General features: G+C 48.5%; 1 pseudogene; it reads left to right on the forward strand.

The window, feature by feature from the left end:
* Window positions 1-1,770: 1,770 nt before the first annotated feature.
* Window positions 1,771-2,716, forward strand: LOC119159468 (phosphatidylcholine:ceramide cholinephosphotransferase 2 pseudogene; annotated as a pseudogene).
* The last annotated feature ends 6,333 nt before the right edge of the window (window positions 2,717-9,049 follow it).

Here is a 9,049-nt window from a genome sequence, read left to right on the forward strand (position 1 = left end):
GTTTCCATTCATAGTGTAGCATCGAGAGCCACAATCCCCCACTGGGGTCATGTTATTTGAACAGCTGTTAACCACAAGTTAAAAATAAAGATTCAATTTGATATGATTTAATTTGCAAAGTACCCAGGAATCGTGCATGCACGTAGTCAGTCTCAAAACCTGCGTTTCTAAGAACCGCTTCTGTAGCATTCTGTTGCAAAGAGAAATGGTGGGAGGCCTCAGAACGCGCGGGGGTAGGCTAGGGTTCTCGATTATTGGCACGTATATGAAGTCTTTCAAAGAAAAAGAAAAATGGGGCGCTTATTTGAGTAGGGCGCTTGCTGGAGATTTCCCGGTATCTATACGCTAATTGCCACGTGGTCCCTTGAATACTCTTAGGTTACTTAAGGTGAAAGACAATAGATTTTCCATGGTGAAACAGGTTACTTTCGTTTGCCCTAGATAATCTTGCGCGCAGAAAGCGGTCATATTTTTCTAACGCAGAAGAATATGACCGTTTGTCCCCACAGTAGCAAATGACGCAAAAGCGCGCTTGCAAAATGAAAACCTGGGACGTTCCCGGAACCAAACGTAGCCACGGGCTGCTGCGGTAACGCGAGGCACTCGCCTCTGACAATGCTTCCTTTTGGTAGCCTTGCCGTCTTTCTTAAATCTTTTGTGCTTTCATGTCTTGGCGGATGAAAAAGACAAAACAATGATTTATCAAATGGTAATAAAAACACAGATGTTAGAAACGTATGACAAAAAGATTAGAAGTGCGAAAACAAAGGCAAGGCTCGAGAAAGAAAATAAGGCAATGTGCAAAAAGAAAATTTCGATATTCATATGCGAGCATCGAGCCTTGTTCATTGTGTTACTTTTGCTCTAGCGGGAAACTATGAAGGGAAGTCGAAATTGAAATGATTTCAAGAATTTGGCAGTGTTTGCACTGCTGGTATTTACGTCACAACGTGTCGGTCCGATACACTCAACGGCTTCTACGTTGCCTAGAAATTCAAAATCTCACCATAGACGGTAAACGATACCTAAACAACCTAGCTTTAGTGGACAGCACATATCAAACCCGGCTAGGTATTGTTATTTTAATTCTCTTTGCCAGCTATTATTACTGCGTGCTTGTACTAACCACCCACATTGACATACGGATGTCTTACAGATGACCTTAAAAAGGCGTCTCTGTACCTCCCCAGACTCTCGCTCTCGACACGGGCAAAATGAGAGGAATATTGTGGATACTTCCTGCACAACGTCCAGGTACATAAGTTCTAGCTTCTTTCTCGGAGTATTAGTATGTATACGTTTAGCTGCACAACCATGGTCCACGCTTACGCTCACCGCTTTCACTTTGCGTCCTTAATTAAGAAAAAAACTTTTCGAAGTATTTATCTCGTCCTCCACGTGGAGAGAAATGCCGTAAACACCAACAGCATCCTGCGCCACGTCAGTATATATGGAGTTGTCTTTTTGTTCCGCTGTAGTCCTAATTCCTCTATGCTTCTATTTTCTCCTCGCGTTCCGACGAAGTACAAAAAAGCTCATTTGCAGACAATCACGATTCATGCTCTGGATCTCATTAATCGCATTTAGGGAAAACGCCGGCGTCAGGGTCTCACGGATTTCCTTAAGCACGTTCGAGTTTGTACTGTGATGTTTACTACGTTCATCGTCTATCGTCGTTGTATATTTGTATGCACTGTTCCGGATGAAATTGAATTAACACACTGCTTTTTTTGCAGGGAAGTTACCTATATATTCAAACGCGTGTCACCCATGTCTGAGGAAGGCGCCTGTGTAAATTATCACCATTTGCACCAAGTGCGAGTATGGGTTCTTGAATATTTATCCCTTGCTGTTTACTATTTCTTGTTGCTCTAAACAATGCCATTTAACTTTGGCAGGAGAAACGGACGACCCTGTTGGTCCTCGCCTTCCTGTCGGTGAACCTAATCCTCAACCTGACGTGCTTGGAATACGTGCAGGAGCGCATTCCCGACCGCGTAAAGTGCCCCCGCCGCTTGACTGGGCGCTCGACGTGTCCGAGTCCATCATCATATTCTGTATCTGGTCCACGCTTGCCTTGCTGCTCATCCACCACTACATGGGGAATGTCTTGCAACGCGTTTTTTTTTTTTCATTTTGGGTATTTTATACTTCATGAGGAGTATTACAATATTTGTCACTGAAAGGCCTGTCGCAAGTATAGCGTAATACTTTTTCCAAAAGCAAATAACACCAATCCACTACTAAGAATGAAGCGGGTTGGCCAGTTGCTGAGCCGTCTTGGACTGTCCATAGCACACATTTTTTGGAGACTACTTGTACTGTGGGCATGCAGTCATTTTAACTCTTTCTTACATCGTTGTCAGGGAATGATCCCCTAAGCGCTCTAAATACTTGCACCTGGTCTACCTGGTCCTGAGTATGGCGGGGATACTCATGGTGCTGCTGTCGCGCGGCCAGTACACTGTCGATGGCATTATTGGCTACGATGTCACAAGCAAGGGTGTTCTGGATTTACCACACCCTTGCAAAAAACATGGCTCTCAAAGTTGCGTCTCAGAATAACTACCTGACACGGTCACGGTGGTTCTCACTATTCACGCACTTTGACAAGAATGTGGGAGGCATAGTGCCACGCCAGTACGAGTGACCGCTGCCTTGGCCCCGGAGGTGGTTGCCGCGCATTCGGATATTCTGGCACTGCACGCGGGGTTAGGACAAGCAGCAGGGCATAGGAATCTACTACGCTGTGAAAGAGAGCTGGAGAGAATGCTCAAAGTCTCCCAGAGAGGATTGCTTGTGCGCGTTGAATTTCCTCACGGCCAGTCATCGCCACACTCCTTCTGCAAAGCTGCTCATGTGTTATAGCAGAAGACCAAAAAAAAAATCGGCAGATCTCACGTACCTGGGAATCGACATAATGCGAAGCATGTGGAGGGAAGGGGGGCGTGTTGTAATTTTTTTATTGAGCGACACGTCTTGAAATGACGCTAAATATATGTACAAATGTTGCACGTACAGACACATGTTGAAGAGTTGCAGATGTTTATATAACCAGTTGTTTGCACTTGCGCAACAATGCCAACTAGAATTAACATGCGTATTAGCAGCACCAGAAGCTGATATGAAGCGCTGATGCTCGCGAGATTGCTGGCCCTGGACATTGCTACATAAATCGAATTCAATGCATGGCAACTTACCGCAATTGACGTTAACCCGACGTCACAGCTGTATCAAAGGAGTATATAAGTAATGTTTATAAAACTGGGTAGGCAGCACTGCCACCACTATTGACGTTTCACGATGATTAGCGTCTACTTGAAAAGTAGTTCCGAGACCGGGCGTTGATCTGTGGCAAAATGCTTCATTGCCACGCAGAATGCTTGGGTTCGATTCTAGCTGGGAACATGACATTTATTCTTTGCACTCGTCAGGTAGACGCTACCGATGTCAAAATTTTTAACGTTCGCGCGTTAAAATTGCCCATGCGTGTTCTCGTCGTTTCTGGGTAGATACTAAATATCAATCAACTGTGGCACATTGCCGCATACAAGCGGCACATACCCCCCCTTGGGTATGTGCCACACTCTGGCTGGAAGTGTTTGACGACGTACACCACGGGAGTGTGACACCTATTAATGTCTTGACCAGCGTCTCATATTCGTCAAAAAATCTTACCCTCCCATGCTAATTTTGGTTCACGCCAAGTTAAGGGGATCACCAAGAGAGCACCCAAACGTAAGCTGATCACATATATATATATATATATATATATATATATATATATATATATATATATATATATATATATATATATATATATATATATATATATATATATATATATATATATATATATATATATATATTGCCGCGCCCGAAACAAAACGAAGACGACGTGCGCGCCAACAGCTCTTAAATAAGGGGAACTGAAGAAGACGTTGTGCTTTTGTTTTGCTCGCCGCCTCTTGGCTCCTGTATAAAAACACACGCCGCCGGTTCTCGGACTCAACGTCTCGGTGCACTGCTTACGTTGAACCGCGACACTGGTGGAGGCGCTGGGTTGCAAGCCTGCCGATGCTCAACACCCCATCTGGGAGCCGTTCATCAAGTCCCGACACGCAGCCAGCTGTTACGACACCAGTGCACCGCTTCAGTCGGCTTCAGTCGGCGGTTGCTAGGCCTATCTCCTGAGCGTACCTCCTTCGACGAACATTCTACCAGGCATTACGTACCTCGACCAATGGCCTCCGCTAGCCAGCCACAGTCGGTCCAAGGGATAAAAGGCAGCCTCGTTTCCAATCCAGCCCAGGTAACACTTCTTCAGCCGCTTGTGCCTGATCGCTTCAGTGGTGCCCCACATGAAGATGTTGAAGATTGGCTTGAGCATTACGAACGCGTTGCCGACATCAACCAGTGGAATGCTCAACAGAAGCTCGCCCGCACGTACTTCACTCTCGATGACGGCTCTCACACGTGGCTTGAGAATCGAGAAGGCCGTATATCCACATGGGATGAGTTTCGTCAGCAGCTGATTACCACCTTCGCTTGCGTCGACCGTCGAGAGCGGGCTGAGCAGTTGCTCGAGCTAAGGCTTCAAAAACCTAACGAAACTGTGGTAATGTTTGCTGAAGACGTGACGCGCCTCTGTCGTCGGGCTGATCCCAACATGTCCGAGGAGAAGAAGTTGCGCTACCTTGTGCGCGGCGTGAAAGAACAACTGTTCGCTGGACTTGCGCGCAATGCCCCAACTACCGTGGCCGATTTTAAAAGAGAAGCCACTGCCATTGAGCGTGCTCTGCACCAAAGATCAAGCCAATATGATTGCTCGTCTACTACCACCCCAATCAACGCCGCTTCAGGGACTCTGGACAATCAGGGCTCCCTACGTGACCTGATCAGAGATATTGTCCGAGACGAAATTCAGAAGTTTTGGACTCCTCCAGTGGATACACCAATGACCGCCGTTGCCGCAGTCGTTCGTGAAGAACTTAGGCACGCTTTTTCAGCAGCTGATCTCGGTCGCGATCAACGTCAAATGAGTTACGACGACGCTGTCCACCGTCCACCACCCGTCCCGCCTATTACATCATACTACCAGCCACCTACAGCCGCACCTTCGTCGCAACCATTGCAGGAGGCTTTCAGACGTCGGCCCATGTCTCCGATGTCTCCATGCCACCAGCCACCACTTGCCGCGCCTTACTCACCACCACGAGAGGACATAGGACGCCCACAATTTCGTAGAACGGACGCTTCACGCACCGCCGATTGGCGCCCTCTCTGCTTCAACTGTGGTGGGGCGGGCCATATAGCTCGCTATTGATGGTACCACGACACATCGCTTCGCCCGACTCGGCCAGGGTACGACAGTCGCCGTGCCAACGACGGCTACATTGTTCGCCATGACGACCCTGGTTCTCGAGGACCTTCAACAACGTGGTCTTCCTATCACGAGTCGCCTCCTAATTGCCAGCCCCATTCCGCCCACAGGTCACGCTCTCCATCCCCTGCTCAGACATCGTCACCGAATCAACGTACTTTTGCTGACCTTCGGGGAACAAGGTCGGCCAGCCCTTACTGGGGAAACTAAAGGCGGCGACCTCTCAGGGTAAGGTCGCAGCCCGACCGCAAGACGATCAAAGTCCCCAGTACTGCCGCTACAGAACGACTCGACGCCGACGAATATTAACAACGACGAAATGGTGGGCGCCGACATCAATGTAAGTATTGATGGAGAGCAAGTGACGGCCTTAGTCGATACGGGTGCTGATTTTTCCATAATAAGTCACAAGCTGGCTGATCATCTTAGAAAAGTAAAAACGCCATGGACAAGACCACGTACAAGAACAGCGGGTGGTCAAATGCTGCTCCCTACTGAAAGATGCACAGCAAGAATCAGCATAGGAGATTGTTCTTTCGTCGCGACTTTCATTGTTCTCCCAGAGTGCTGCAAAGATTTAATTATAGGAATGGACTTTCTCAGGGAGCATGGCGCAATATACAATATCCCGGACCGCGTGGTTTCATTTTACGAGAGTGCTCGTCTGACTGATCCTACATCACCAGAGCTAAAATCTTTTCGTCTCAAAGACCCCAATATAGTCGTGCCACCTCGATCATGTATCCTCGTTTCAGTAGCATGTGACGTACCGTTCGACGGTGAAGGAGTCGCCGACCAACTAACCTCGCTGCTTTTCACACACGGAATTTCCGTAGCACGAGGAATAGTCAATGTCACCGACGGCCGAACGAACTTGCTGTTGACCAATTTCACCTCCGAGCGACGGCACCTTCCAAAAGGCACAACGTTGGCACATTTCGACGAGATCGCAGATGTTTGTGACTGCTTTTCAGCACTCGAAGCAACACCTGCATAAGACCCACGTGACCTAGCATCTAACCTTGACGTGAGCCCTACTTTAACTCAGCAACAGCGGGAACGCCTGCTTGTGCTGCTAGACGAGTTCCACGACTGTTTTGCGTCGACCTCGAAAGTTGGCCGGACGTCCTTGACCAAGCACGGAATCATCACAGAGGACACGGCTAGACCAATTCATCAAAATCCGTACCGTGTGGCTTCAAAAGAACGAGAAGCGATAGAACAGCAGGTAACAACAATGCTTGAAGACGACGTCATTCAACCGTCGAAAAGCCCCTGGGCATCACCTGTTGTTCTAGTGAGAAAGAAGGACGGCAGCCTGCGTTTCTGTGTGGACTATCGAAAGCTAAATCAGGTTACAAAAAAGGACGTGTACCCACTTCACCGCATAGATGATTCGATTGACAGGCTTCGAAACGCACGTTACTTCTCTTCCATGGACTTAAAGAGCGCATATTGGCAAATTGAAGTAGACCCCAGGGATCGTGAAAAAACCGCTTTCGTGACGCCAGACGGACTGTACGAATTTAAGGTTTCACCATTTGGCTTGTGCTCCGCGCCTGGTACTTTCCAGCGTCTCATGGATACCGTTCTCTCTGGGCTTAAATGGAGAACCTGCCTAGTATACCTTCACGACGTCATTGTGTTTTCTACAACGTTTGACGAAGACCTTGAATGATTGCATATGGTCTTGCAGGCCATACGGGCCGCAGGCCTGACGCTCAAGCCGGAGAAATGTCACCTCTGCTTTGAGGAACTGCAGTTTCTTGCCATGTCGTCAGTTACGCAGGAGTTCGTCCAGACCCCGAAAAAGTTGCCGCCGTCGCACAGTTTCCAACACCATCAGATAAAAAGGCAGTGAGGCAATTTCTGGGTCTCTGTGCATATTATCGGTGGTTTATTCCAGATTTTGCGCGCATCGCGTCACCTTTAACTCGTCTCACGAGGAATGACGTTGCATTTGTTTGGGGCGACGAACAGAAAGATGCTTTCAATGACTTGCGGCAACGTCTACAGATGACCCCCGTGCTTGCCCATTTTGATAACACAGCCCCTACAGTGCTCCATACTGACGCCAGCAATGTTGGCCTCGGAGCTGTGCTTGTGCAGCACCAGGACGACGAGGAAAGAGTGATCGCTTACGCAAGCAGAACTCTGTCACGCACAGAAGCAAATTACTCAACCACTGAAAAGGAATGCCTCACCGGGGTGTGAGTAGTTGTGAAATTTCATCCATACCTGTACGGCCACCTATTCAAGGTTATCAGTGACCACCATTCGTTGTGTTGAATAACAAGTCTGAAAGATTCTTCCGGGCGATTGGCACGCTGGAGCCTTGGACTACAGGAGTTTGATATAACGATGGTGTATAAGTCGGGAAAACGACACACGGACGCCGACTGCCTATCTCGATCACCAATAGAGTCGGCTGCTGCTTTTGATGAAGAGACAGCGTTCCTCGGAATCCTCGACACGTCAATCATCGCAGATCACCAGCATGACGACCCTGAGCTACTTGGCTTGATTAATTATTCAGAAGGACGAAGCCAGAATGCACCCAAAGCCTTTACAAGAGGACTATCGTCGTTCTGTCTGCGAAACAATGTCCTTTACAAAATAAACTTCTCGTCAGACGGGTCCACCTACCTGCTTGTCGTCCCTACCACTCTTCGTTCTGAGGTGTTGCAAGCGTACCACAACGAGGTAACATCTGGGCATTTAGGCTACACGCGCACACTGAGCAGAGTTCGAGAGATATTACTGGCCTAGACACACCGCTGCCGTGAAGCATCATGTTCGGACCTGCCTCGATTGCCAGCGGCGCAAGTCACCTACCACGAAACGAGCCGGTTTGCTACACCCTGTCCAGATCCCGACAACGCCATTTGACCAGATCAGAATGGACCTTTTGGGCCCACTTCCCACCTCTAGTGTTGATAACCGCTGGGTTATAGTGGCGACCGACTACCTTACTCACTACGCCGAGACAAAAGCCATCCAGAGAGGCACAGCAGAGGAGGTAGCCCGGTTCTTCATGGAGAACATTGTGCTGAGACACGGTGCGCCATCGATCGTTATAACTGATCGCGGAACCGCATTCACGGCCGCGCTTTTAGATCATGTGTTGGTGCTCAGCGGTATTATTCGTCGCAAATCGACAGCTTACCACACACGAACCAACTGGTTGACCGAGCGACTTAACAATGCTCTGGAAGACATGGTTTCAATGTATGTGGACAACGAACACAAAAACTGGGACGAAATTCTCCCTTACATAACGTTCGCATACAATACTGCGAAACAAGAAACCACACGGATGACCCCATTCAGCTTTGTTCACAGACGAGAAGTAAGAACGATGTTAGACGCGATGCTGCCCCACAAGTGCGATGACAACGAAACGAGTGCTGACGCGTTTACTCGCACGTCTGCGAGTAAGCCAGGCAGCTCGCACGTCTGCGAATATACCAACAGCAAGAGTACGACGCAGGCCGCCATAACCAACGTCATACACCTGTAACGTACAAAACCGGGTACAGGGTATGGGTGTGGACGCCTGCACGAAGACAGGGACTATCCGAAAAATTGCTCAGAAGGTACTTCGGACCTTATCGAGTGCTGCGACGACTAAGTGACGTTACCTATGAAGTCGTCCCGGATAGCCCA

This window comes from Rhipicephalus microplus, chromosome 3 (genome assembly GCF_043290135.1).
Source record: "Rhipicephalus microplus isolate Deutch F79 chromosome 3, USDA_Rmic, whole genome shotgun sequence".
Taxonomy (NCBI): Eukaryota; Metazoa; Arthropoda; class Arachnida; order Ixodida; family Ixodidae; genus Rhipicephalus; species Rhipicephalus microplus.